At 43.4% G+C, this 12744-nt stretch overlaps 1 protein-coding gene across 2 annotated transcripts in view; it reads right to left on the bottom strand.

Moving 5' to 3' along the window:
* bcas1 (brain enriched myelin associated protein 1) overlaps nucleotides 1-8656 on the bottom strand; it is a 187070-nt gene extending 178414 nt beyond the window's left edge. The window contains exon 1 of one of the 2 annotated variants that reach the window (XM_070896043.1): nucleotides 8432-8656. The gene's annotated coding sequence lies outside the window, so the exon portion shown is untranslated. The remainder of the gene's footprint in view (nucleotides 1-8431) is intronic. The other variant, XM_070896042.1, reaches the window with a different exon arrangement.
* Nucleotides 8657-12744: the final 4088 nt, after the last annotated feature.

Below are 12744 nucleotides of genomic sequence, written 5' to 3'. Positions count from 1 at the left end.
CCATTATAGTTCTGCACATGGACTCTAAACAACAAAAGCAGAATAGGCAGAGAAACACAATGATACACAAACTGGAATCTGCACAGGGAGACACAGAATGCAGAATAAATGTTTGGCTCCTCAAGCCTTCTGTCATTCAATAAGATCATGGCTGATCTGATCTTGGCTTCAACTCTGCTTTCCTGCCCCTTCCCCATAACTCTTGACTCTGCTTAGTTCAAAATAGTTGGCATATTCAGTAGACAGAAATTACTCATCCTCCTTGTGTTTTAGTTCCTCTAGATCATCGGGTAACTGCAGGCTATTGCTACTTCACAATAGAAAGAAATACTGAGTGATGCACCGCAGGCATTGTGCCAAGATTCCTCTTGTTCCTGGTATACATAACGGACCTAGAATTTGCAAGAGGCTGGTATGGGGATCTAGGATGGAGTGATGGAGGAGCCTCGGCCATTGCTCTTGTCCAACAGGTACAAGATTCTTACTCCCTGTGTGGACGAGAGCAGGGAGGATGAGCAAACTGACCACAGCATCGTGGTACAGGGGGCCATTCAAGAGGGGGGAGTAAAATGAAATTTGGTAAGGGACAGTATAGTTAGGCGAGTCCCGAAGGCTGTGTTGCCTGCCCAGTGCCACGGTTAAGGACATCTCCTCTGGGCTGGAGAGGAACTTGGAGTGGGAGGGGAACGATCCAGTTGTCGTGGTCCACGTAGGTACCAATGGCATAGGTAGGACAAACAAAAAGGTTCTGCTGAGGGAGTATGAACAGCTAGGGACTAAATTAAAAGCAGAACCACAAAGGTAATAATCTCTGGATTATTACCTGAGCCACGAGCAAATTTGCATAGGGTAAATAGGATCAGAGAGATGAACGCGTGGCTCAAAGATTATTGTGAGAGGAATGGGTTTCAATTCATGGGGCACTGGCACCAGTACTGGGATAGGAGGGAGCTGTTCTGTTGGGACGGACTTCATTTGAACCAGGCTGGGGCCAGTGTCCTGGCGAATCAAATAACTAGAGTTGTAGATAGGACTTTAAACTAAATAGTGAGGGGGGAAGGGAAGGGATCCGGTGAGCGGAACTTAAAAAAGTCAGAGAAAGGAGAAGGCAAAAGTGTAGGGTAGCGATGGGGGTAATAACCAGAGTGTGACGGGAAGGGACAGAGTATATACACAAGACTAAATTAAATGCTCTATATCTCAACACACAAAGCATTCATAACAAGATAGATGAGTTGACGGCATAAATGGGTATGATTTGATTGTCATTACAGGGACATGGTTGCAAGGTGACCAAGGCTGGGAACTGAATATTCAGGGGCATTTGCCATTTCTTAAGGATAGGCAGAAACGAAAAGGTGGTGGGGTAGCTCTGTTAATAAAGAATAAGATCAGTGCAGTAGTGAGAAATGATACTGACTCAGAAGATCAACATGTACAATCAGTTTGGGTGGAGATAAGGGGGGAAAAAAGTCACTGGTGGGCATAGCCTATAGGCCCTCAAACAATAGCCACACTGTAGGATAAAGTATAAATCAAGAAATAATGGAGGCTTGTAAGAAAGGTACGGAAATAATCACGGGTGATTTTAATCTTCATATTGATTGGACAAATCAAATTGGCAAAGGTAGCCTTGAGGAAGAGTTCATAGTGTATGTGGGATGGTTTCTTGGAACAATATGTTGTGGAACCAACCAGGGGCAGACTATTTTAGATCTGGTAAAGTGTAACGAGTCTGGATTAATTAATGATCTCATAGTGAAGGATCCTCTTGTGATGAGTGATCATAGCATGGTAGAATTTCAAGTTCAGTTTGAGGGTGAAAAAGCTAGGTCTCAAACTAGTGTCCTGAACTTAAATAAAGGTCATTGCAAAGGTATGAAGGCAGAGTTGGTTAAAATGGACTGGGAAAATATATTGAGGGGTAAGACTGTAGAAAAGCAGTGGCAAACATTTAATGATATTTTATAACTTTCAGCAAAGATATATTTCACCTGACACAAAAAAAGACTCTGAGAAGGATGAACCATCCCTGGCTAATGAAGGAAGTAAAGGATGGTATCAAATTGAAAACAAAGGCATACAATGTTGTGAAGAATAGTGGAAGGCCAGAGGATTGGGAAAATTTTTAGAAACCAGCAAAGGACGACTATAAAAAAAAAAATGATAAAGACAGAGAAGATAGCTTATGAGAGTAAACTAGCAAGAAATATAAAAACTGACTAAGAGCTTCTACAAGTATATAAAAAGGAAGTGAGTAACTAAAGCAAATGTTGCTCCCTTAGAGGATGAGACTGGGGAATTAATCATGGGAAACGGAATTGCAGAGACTTTGAACAAATATTTTGTATCGGTCTTCACGGTAGAAGAAACTAAAAAATCTCAATAATTGATGATCAAGGAGCTATTTGGAGGGGGGGGGGGGGGGGGGAACTTAACACAAGCACTATCACTAGAGATAAGGTACTAGGCAAATTAATGAGACTAAAGGTGGACAAGTCCCCTGGACCTGATGGCTTACATCCTAGGGACATAATAGAAGTGGCTGCAGAGATAAAGGATGCATTGCTTGTAATCTACCAAAATTCCCTGGATTCTGGAGAGGTCCGAGCGGACTGAAACTGCAAATGTAACGCCCCTATTTAAGAAAGGAGGGAGACAGAAAGCAGGAAACTATAGACCAGTTAGCCTAACATCTGTCGTTGGGAAAATGCTAGAGTCTGTCATTAATGAAGTAGTAGCAGGACATTTAGAAAATCATAATGCAGTCAAGCAGAGTCAGCATGTTTTTATGAAGAGGAAATCATGTTTGACAAATTTGCTGGAGTTCTTTGAGGATGTAACAAATCGAGTGGATAAAGGGGAACCAGTAGATGTCATGTATTTGGATTTCCAGAAAACATTCGATAAGATGCCACATAAAAGGTTACCGCACACGATAAAAGCTCACTGGATTGGGGGTAATATATTAGTGTAGATAGAGGTTTGGCTTACTAACAGAAAATAGAGAGTTGGGATAAATGGGTCATTTTCAGAATGGTAAACTGTAACTAGTGGGGTGCCACAGGGATCAGTGCTGGGGCCACAACTATTTACAATTTATATTACTGACTCGGATGAAGGGACTGACTGCAATGTAGCCAAATTTGTATCATCAGCAAAGATAGGTGGGAAAACAAGTTGTGAGGAGGATGCAAACAATCTACAAAGGAATATAGATCAGCTCGGTGAGTAGGCAACAATTTGGCAGATGGACTATAATGTGGGAAATGTGAGGTTATCCACTTTGGTAGGAAAAATAAAAAAGCTAATTATTATTTAAGTGGGGAGAGATCACAAAATGCTGCAGTACAGAGGGATCTGGGGGTTCTTGTACATGAAATACAAAAAAAAATAGGAATGCAAGTACAGCAAGTAATCAGGAAGGCAAATGGAATGTTGGCCTTTATTGCAAGGGGGATAGAGTATAAAAGTAGGGAAGTCCTGATCAAACTGTACAGGGTGTTCTTAAGACCACACCTGGAGTACTGTGTACAGTTTTGGTCTCCTTATTTAAGAAAGATATACTTGCATTGGAGGCAGTTCAGAGAAGGTTCACGAGATTGATTCCTGAAATGAAAGGGTTGTCATATGAAGAAAGGTTGAGCAGGTTGAACCTATACTCACTGGAGTTCAGAAGACTGAGAAGTGATCTTATTGAAACATATAAGATTCTGAGGGTGCTTGACAGGGTATATACAGAGAGGCTGTTTCCTCTCATGCGGGAATCTAGAACTAGAGGCATAGTTTCAGAATAAGGGGTTCCCCCATTTAAAACAGAAATAGAGAAACTTCTTCTTTGAGGGTCGTGCATCTTTGGAATTCTTTACTCCAGAGAGCTGTGGAGGCTGGGTCTTTAAATATATTTAAGGTGGAGACAGACAGATTTTTGAATGATAAGGGAGTGAAGGGTTATGGAGAGTGGGTGGGGAAGTGGAGCTGAGTCCAGGATCAAATCAGCCATGATCTTATTAAATGGCGGAGCAGGCTCGAGGGGCCAAATGGCCTACTCCTGCTCTTATTTCTTATGTTATGTTCCAGCTGAGCACAAATTGCCTGCTGCAGTTCCTCAGTACAATGACTATAAAGCATTTAATTTGCTGTGAAGTGCTTTGGGCCACCTTGAGGTCAAGAAAGGTGCTATATAAATGCAAGTTATTTCATTCTTTCCAATCTTGTCAATGGCGATATCATGGAGATTGCAACATAGATTATAATTACTTTGCTAACCTTCTTTGCAGCATAGATCAATGAGTCACTGAACAACAACATGCATTTATATAGCACTATTAACACAGAGAAACATCACGAGAAGCTTCAGAGACATAATCAAAAATAAATGCTGAGCCAATGGAGAAAATATTAGAAAGTTGAACTTGGTTAAAGAGGTGGGTTTTAAGCAGAGTCTAGGGCAGGGATTTTGCCGGCGCTCAGAGGGCGGGTTTGGAGACCGGTCCGCTGTCAAAATCTAAAAGATTGACAGCGGGGCAGGATTTTGCTGTGAACCCATCTCCGTGTCAGTTTCCCAAGTGCTGGGTCTGCCCGCGCTTTACAGAACCGACACTCAGTGACGGGTGAGCCAATTAACATTGTTAAAAAGTACTTAAACAGCATTTTACCATCTACATACTATTTTTCCAGGTTTTTGATGCGTTTCACGGTGCTCGAGGATCACGTCTGGTAAGTTGGTTGGGTTATCCATGAGTCTCCATTCCTCTGAATTGGTAACAGCTGCAACACTGGTCTAAAAGCCAACATGTCACAGCTGTTCACTTACCAATCTTAGAAGCCGGAGCCTTCAGGGTTTGGAATACACTTTTCAGCTTAAGGAAGGTTGGAAGTGTTTGATGTAAACTTTCTATCCACTTTCACCTCCTTGGAGCAACCTCTCTCACCATTGACAGATTGCTTTTGTCATCTCAACCTCACCTGCCATCTATTCCAGCAGCATCAGTACCCTTGGAAAAAATCTTACCTTGGTCCTCAGAATACCACCACAATCAGCCCCAACACCAACATCACTAAACACACCAGCTTCATCAACAGCAACACCAACCTTCTCCGCAATCACTTGATGCAGCACAGGACACAGGGCATCAGCACCCAACCACATTGCTGCCAGGGATGGCCTCACCATGGCTGGATTGACTTCACTTGACGCTGTACACATGATGCACCAGGTTGTTGCCACCCCACCCCAGCAGCATAAAGCATTCTTGCATTGCCCTTTCACACATCAGCATTGTGGGGGGTACCCTTATGTCTCACCATTTACTGCAACTCATTAAGCCACTTCCGAAGGAACATACACATCTGTCCAAGTATGCAAAGTTTCGAAAATAAAGATTTCAATGTCTGCCAACACATCAACAAAAACTTTACATTGGCTAAAACACCCAAGTGCCTACCCTTGTGTGTATGATTGGGTGAGGGTGAGGGGTGGGTAGTGAGATGGGGATGTGATAATGAAGATAGTGATGGGTGGAGGTGCAAGATAAGTTGGTGTGAGTAAGGATGTGCAGGGGTAGGGAAGGCAGAGTGATGGGGATGTGATGAGTGGCACAGCAGGATGAGATTGAGTGTGTGGTCTACTGAGATCATTGAAAGGTTTGCGCCACTGCAGCCTGATCCTCCTGACGACATCCCTGCTTGTGCCCTTCTGTGCAATGTGCAACCAGGCTGCATTGGTCTCCTGGGGAGTTTTCTCCTATCCATTGGGGGAAGGGAGAGAACCTCCCTGTACTGTGATTCCCTCCATAAGCATCTGGATGGAGTCATGGGAGATGCTGGGTACAGCCGTGCATCTCTGCAGTGATTGTGTTTGCAGCACCCCAATGCTGCAGAGCACTAACAGCACAACTGTCAAAATGAATGTGGACATGGTCCCTTTTAAGGAAACTGGCTGATGGCACGTCACCACGTGATGTCATCAGACCCGCTTCCTTCTAATTGGCCGGGAACCTCACAGGGCGGGCTTAACAAGCCACATCAAGGAAACGTCGTGGGGGAAGCTGGCATGAAGCCAGGAAAGCGGTCGCAGCCCGTCACCTACCTCGCCTTAGTAGGCAAAATCACAGCCTGACAGTGAAAGTGGAGAGCGGAAAGCTTGGGGGGGGATTCAGATCATGGGCCTAGGTGGCTGAAAGTATGGCTGCTAATGGAAGGCAAAGGGAGGGAAGGGTGCACAACAGGTCACAATCAGGAGTGGAAAGTTTGGTGGGGGGTTGCAGAGTTAAGATTGGGCAAGGACATGAAGCGATTTGAACACAAAGATGAAAATTTAAAATTTGAGGTGTTGACTGGCCAGGCGCTAATGTAGGTCAGTGAGGACAGAAGTGAGCAGGACTTGAGTCTGATGGATTACAGGCAGCAAGGTTTTGGATTAGCTGAAGTTTATGGAGGGTGGAGGATGAAATGCCAAGCTTGAGAATTAAGTCTGAAGGTGACAAAAGCATGGATGAGGCTTTCAGTGGCAAATGGATGAGGTAGGGCCAGAGGCAGGTGATTTTACAAAAGTGGAATAAAGTCCTCTAGGTGATGGGATCAACACCTGAGCTTGGTATTTCTTAGGATGCCTTAAATTGCAAATAGTCTGGTTCAGCCTGAGACAAGTGGTTAGGGTGGGGGATAAAGTAGTCCAAGAACCTGAAGAACTACTTCAGTACTCGATCAGCACTCTGATCTGCATATGGGCGCTGTTGAAATGGATTTATACCTTGGCATACCAGTTATAGAGAGGTATCATGAACCACTGGAGCAAGATATAGTCATTATCATCTAGTCATCAAGCCTTCCCTCCACTCCTTGGAAAAAGCTCAGTAATGTTTGGTTTGTGGACAATGTATGAATTATGGGAACTCCTTGGGAGGCAGGCATTAACATACACATTCTAAAACATTTGCTTTCATACCCTATGCATATTAAAATAACAGAACTCTATTGGGACCTGGAAGCTACAAGTAACATAGAAACTGAGAGATGTCGCTACCTTGGCAACCACAGGGAGGCTAGTACTGACTGAAGACTCTGCCTGAAGCTCAACCTTCAGTATGAGGCAGAGGTCAGTAGTCACCTTCCTGGAGAGCCTCAGCTTTTGCAGCATTGCTTTTCCATTACGGACAGATAAATACTTCTTGTGTTCCTGCAGTTCCTTCGGCAATGCAAGACAGCAAATATTGCAGCTATACTGCTGCCAACATGTTTACCTATCAAAAATGCAGTAACTCTAACTTGGGCCTGGTGTTATGGGTGGCAATGGAGATCATTAATTGCACTGAACAGAAAATATTGCCAATTGGTGCTAAGCCCTCCATTAGCATTATTTTAATAATGAGAAAGGTAGTGCTAATAACTTCCTTTTCCACAGCTTTGCCTGCTGATGCTATTTTTTTAAATCAGTTCCTTTAATTTCAACCTCCATTTGGTGCAGTGGAAACCTATCCATTGACGAGTAACAACCTTGCAACACATTCCTGTTTTCCTAATATTTTACTTGGAATGCCAACTGGCCTTGTCTGAAAATCATCATCATTGGCAGTCCCTCAGAATCGAGGAAGAATTGCTTCCACTCCCTAAGTGAGTTCTTTTGATGGCTGAACAGTCTGATATGAGAGCCACAGACCCTGTCACAAGTGGGACAGACATTCGTCGAGGGAAGGTGGTGGGGGTGGGGGTGGGGCTGGTTTGCCGCGTGCTCCTTCCACTGCTTGCGCTTGGCCTCTTCACGCTCTTTGCGTTGAGACTCGAAGAGCTCAACGCCCTCCTGGATGCACTTTCTGCACCTCCGTCGGTCAGCTCACATGTCTTTGGTGATGATTATGAAGTTTAATTGTTATTTTGAAAGCAGTTTTATAAATGTCAAATGCAGACAAAGCAAGGTTGAACTGTGTAACATTCTGGTAGTCTTTCTGCCATTTAAAACTACACCTGCGAGAGTAATGTGCTGAGTTACTGCAGAGAGGCAACGCCCTGTCAGCAACTCACTGACAGACATTAGGGACATGGAGAATGAACCTGCGGCGGAACACCTGCGCGTGCGCACAAGACACGCTACTCACACTTGTTGAACACTTGGGGGAAAAATGTGCTCTTACACCTCAAAAAACGATTACCGCTAATAGTGTTAATATTACTGTTCCCAACAAAGATAACATCATTTCTGACAACGAAAGTGAACATTTACCTCACTTGTTTTTGCTGTGGCAAGACATCGTACTTTAAAGTAAATATGCCTTAATATTAAAGGAAAAGAAGCTTTCGGAAAATATCGTGACTTCAATCACATTCTGCTAATGTTTCAAATTCCCCAATAGGGCCCTCGAGTTTGCGAGGCAGGACGTCCCTCTCCAGAAGAAGGTGCTTTTAGTCTGCGGAGAAAAGAGGTAAGACTTGCCTGCGGTAAGTTCTTGTTTGAGTGTCCTCAGCACAGACCCGACTGCAACCAGACACAGCAAGAGGGAACTCGAGTGACAACTGCTCCCGTGTGCTTCCCCAGACCAGCTTTCTTGTCACAAGCGGCCAGTTTCACCGGCTGTGAGCTGCAACCTGCACTCTGAGATTCAACACTATTGCTCAAGGGTGGAGCTGTCACTGCCAACCGCAGCACTTGGTCAGATTGTGTCTGGAGTTGGTGTGGCACTTTGGGGGGGGGGGGGGGGAATTCCAACACACAAATAAATTCTCAAGCGAACTTGCAGTAGAACTTTGGCAACAATGAAAATCATCTACCCAGCCCACATAAGGTCAACTCATGCCTACCAAAACGAATCATCTGAAATACTGGACAGCTAATATAAAAGTTTTTTTTTTCAATGGATATTTCTGCAGGGGCTCCACTGCATAAAGTATCAAACCAAAATAAGAAAACTGCCATTTATTAAGGGATTTCCTCCCCTGTTACTATGGCATGTAAACCTCCTTTAGTATGTTGCTTCACTTTTTATTGAATTGAAATTATTTTTAGATTTTAACTATTTCCCTAACAATAATTAAATAGCCATGGGAAGAAAAAATTAGAAAATTAAGACAAAAGATCCTATGCCAAAGAAGTGTAAAGAACAGATAACAGTGAAACAGTTTCAAAATTCAGAAAGAAATATCATGTATATCTTTCCAACATTGAGAGCATTTTTTGTCAGTAATGAACTGGAATGATACTGTGTTTGTACCATGAAAACATGAAACAAAAGCTGGCAACATAAATTCTTTGTAGGAGTGAGATAATATTTCAGACAATAAGTTTAAAGACATACAATACCACCACTGTTTTTGTTATTGTGAACAGAGCACTGAACTAAAAATTCTGTTTCAGTTGAATGACCTTCGACTAAAAAATTGCCTTGCATTATTTTGCAACAAATGTGTGTTTGGCATGGGAATGTTTGGAAAACTGAGTTCAGAAGAATTAAAAAATGAAAGCATCTAAATTGCAAGATTATTTGACACTGATACACTGATAAAGTTATACAAAATAATTGATGATCAGGGTGAATTAGAGATAGGTGCACAGCCCTGAATTGGTTTTGCTTTCGCACATGATATGCATAAGCCCAGTTGCAGTGAAGGACCACATACACGTCTGGATTTTCTTTGTTTAAATTAATCATTATTCTGTACATTTATGCAAGTATTTGTTTTGTGAAAAATGTCCAGCATCACACAAACATAACTTAACTATAGAGTTAGAGAGGTTTATAGTAAAAAAAAGGATATGTGACATTCAAGAGTCACTGCAAAATGGAGACCGACTCCATCCCTCTTCCTAGCATCTGCCTGAGGCTGGACCAGACTGTTTGCAACCTTGGTGTCATATTTGACCCTGAAATGAGCTTCTGACCACGTATCCGCATCATTACTCAGATCGCCTAATTCCACCGTCTCCGCTCCTGCCTCAGCTCATCTGCTACTGAAACACTCATCCATGTCTTTGTTACTCTAGCCTTGACTATCCCAGTGCACTCCTGGTTGGTCTCCCACATTCTATTCTCCATAAACTTGAGATTATCCAAAACTCGGCTGCCCGTGTCCTAACTCTCACCAAGTCCTTGAGCTCGCTGACCTACATTGGCTCTTGGTTAAGCAATGTCTCGATTTTAAAATTCTCATCTTTGTTTTCAAATCCTTCCATGGCCCTCCTCATCTCTGTAATCTTCTTCTGCCCCACAACCCTCCGAGATATCTGTGCTCCTCTAATTCTGGCCTCTTGAACATCCGCGATTTCAAACACTCAACCATTGGTGGCCGTGCCTTCGGCTGTCGAGGCTTTAAGCTCTGAAATTCCTTCCCTAAACCTCTCTGCCTCACTACCTCTCTTTCCTCTTTTAAGACACTCCTTAAAATCTACCTCTCAGCTCTAATATCTCCCTTTGTGGCTCGGTGTCAGATTTTGTTTTATAATTCTCCTGTGAAGCGCCTTGAGAAGTTTTACTATGTTAAAGGCTCTATATAAATGTAAGTTGCTGTTATATAAGTATTTGTTTTGTGGAAAATATCCAGAATTACACCATTATAACTTGACTATAGAGTTGAGAGGTTTTTAGTACTAAAAAGGCAGTGGGTATGTGACAATTCAGAACCATTCAAAATGGAGGCCTGCGGCAGAGATGGAGAATTGCTGAAAAATAAAAGCCACTCTGACATAACCACTTGCATTTACATAGTGCCTTAAATGTTGTAAATCATCCCAAGGTGCTTCACAGGAGCATTATCAAACAAAATTTGACACTGGCACAGACAATTTGGGCCAAATGGTCGCCTTCAGTGCCGTAAATTTCTATAATTCTATAATAATGAAATCATCATCATATCATCATAGGCAGTCCCTCGGAATCGAGGAAGACTTGCTTCCACTCTTAGGTGGCTGGTACAGTCCAATACGAGAACCACAGTACCTGTCACAGGTGGGACAGATAGTCATTGAGGGAAAGGGTGGATGGGACAGGTTTGCCACATGCTCTTTCCGCTGCCTGCGCTTGATTTCTGCATGCTCTCGCCGATGAGACTCTAGGTGCTCAGCGCCCTCCCGGATGCACTTCCTCCACTTAGGGCGGTCTTTGACAGGGATTCTCAGGTGTGATTGGGGATGTTGCACTTTTTCAGAGGCTTTCAAGGGTGTCCCTGTAACGTTTCCTCTGCCCATCTTTGGCTCGTTTGCCGTGAAGGAGTTCTGACAGTTGACAGAGGTGGGTTTTAAGGAGCGTTTTAAAGGAGGAGCGAGAGGCAGAGAGGTTTAGGCAGGGAATCCCAGTGCCTCTGGTCTGGGCAGCTGAAGGCATGACCCCCAATGGTGGAATGATTAAAATCGAGAATGCGCAAGAGACCAGAATTGGAGGACCACAGAGATATAAGAACATAAGAACATAGAACATAAAAATTAAGAACAGGAGTAGGCCATCTAGCCTCTCGAGCCTGCTCTGCCATTCAACAAGATCATGGCTGATCTGGCCGTGGACTCGGCTCCACTTACCCTCCTGCTCCCTGTAACCCTTAATTCCCTTATTGGTTAAAAATCTATCTATCTGTGATTTGAATACATTCAATGAGCTAGCCTCAACTGCTTCCTTGGGCAGAGAATTCCACAGATTCACAACCCTCTGGGAGAAGAAATTCCTTCTCAACTCGGTTTTAAATTGGCTCCCCCGTATTTTGAGGCTGTGCCCCCTAGTTCTAGTCTTCCCGACCAGTGGAAACAACCTCTCTGCCTCTATCTTGTCTATCCCTTTCATTATTTTAAATGTTTCTATAAGATCCCCCTTCATCCTTCTGAACTCCAACGAGTAAAGACCCAGTCTACTCAATCTATCATAAGGTAACCCCCTCATCCCGGAATCAGCCTAGTGAATCGTCTCTGTACCCCCTCCAAAGCTAGGATATCCTTCCTTAAGTAAGGTGACCAAAACTGCATGCAATACTCCAGGTGCGGCCTCACCAATACCCTGTACAGTTGCAGCAGGACCTCCCTGCTTTTGTACTCCATCCCTTTCGCAATGAAGGCCAACATTCCATTCGCCTTCCTGATTACCTGCAAACTAACTTTTTGGGATTCATGCACAAGGACCCCCAGGTCCCTCTGCACCGCAGCATGTTGTAATTTCTCCCCATTCAAATAATATTCCCTTTTACTGTTTTTTTTTTTCCAAGGTGGATGACCTCACACTTTCCGACATTGTATTCCATCTGCCAAACCTTAGCCCATTCGCTTAACCTATCTAAATCTCTTTGCAGCCTCTCTGTGTCCTCTACACAACCTGCTTTTCCACTAATCTTTGTGTCATCTGCAAATTTTGTTACACTACACTCCGTCCCCTCTTCCAGGTCATCTATGTATATTGTAAACAATTGTGGTCCCAGCACCGATCCCTGTGGCACACCACTAACCACCGATTTCCAACCAGAAAAGGACCCATTTATCCCGACTCTCTGCTTTCTGTTAGCCAGCCAATTCTCGATCCATGCTAATACATTTCCTCTGACACCGCGTACCTTTATCTTCTGCAGTAACCTTTTGTGTGGCACTTTATCGAATGCCTTTTGGAAATCTAAATACACCACATCCATCGGTACACCTCTATCCACCATGCTCGTTATATCCTCAAAGAATTTCAGTAAATTAGTTAAACATGATTTCCCCTTCATGAATCTTACAAGGTTGGAGATGTTTCAAGATAGGGAGGGGCATGGCCATGGAGGGATGAAGATTTTGAAATT

The sequence above is a fragment of the Pristiophorus japonicus genome, chromosome 12, assembly GCF_044704955.1.
Source record: "Pristiophorus japonicus isolate sPriJap1 chromosome 12, sPriJap1.hap1, whole genome shotgun sequence".
NCBI classification, from domain to species: domain Eukaryota; kingdom Metazoa; phylum Chordata; class Chondrichthyes; family Pristiophoridae; genus Pristiophorus; species Pristiophorus japonicus.
Note: the sequence above shows the minus strand (reverse complement) of the source record. Positions and strands in the feature narration are given on the sequence as shown.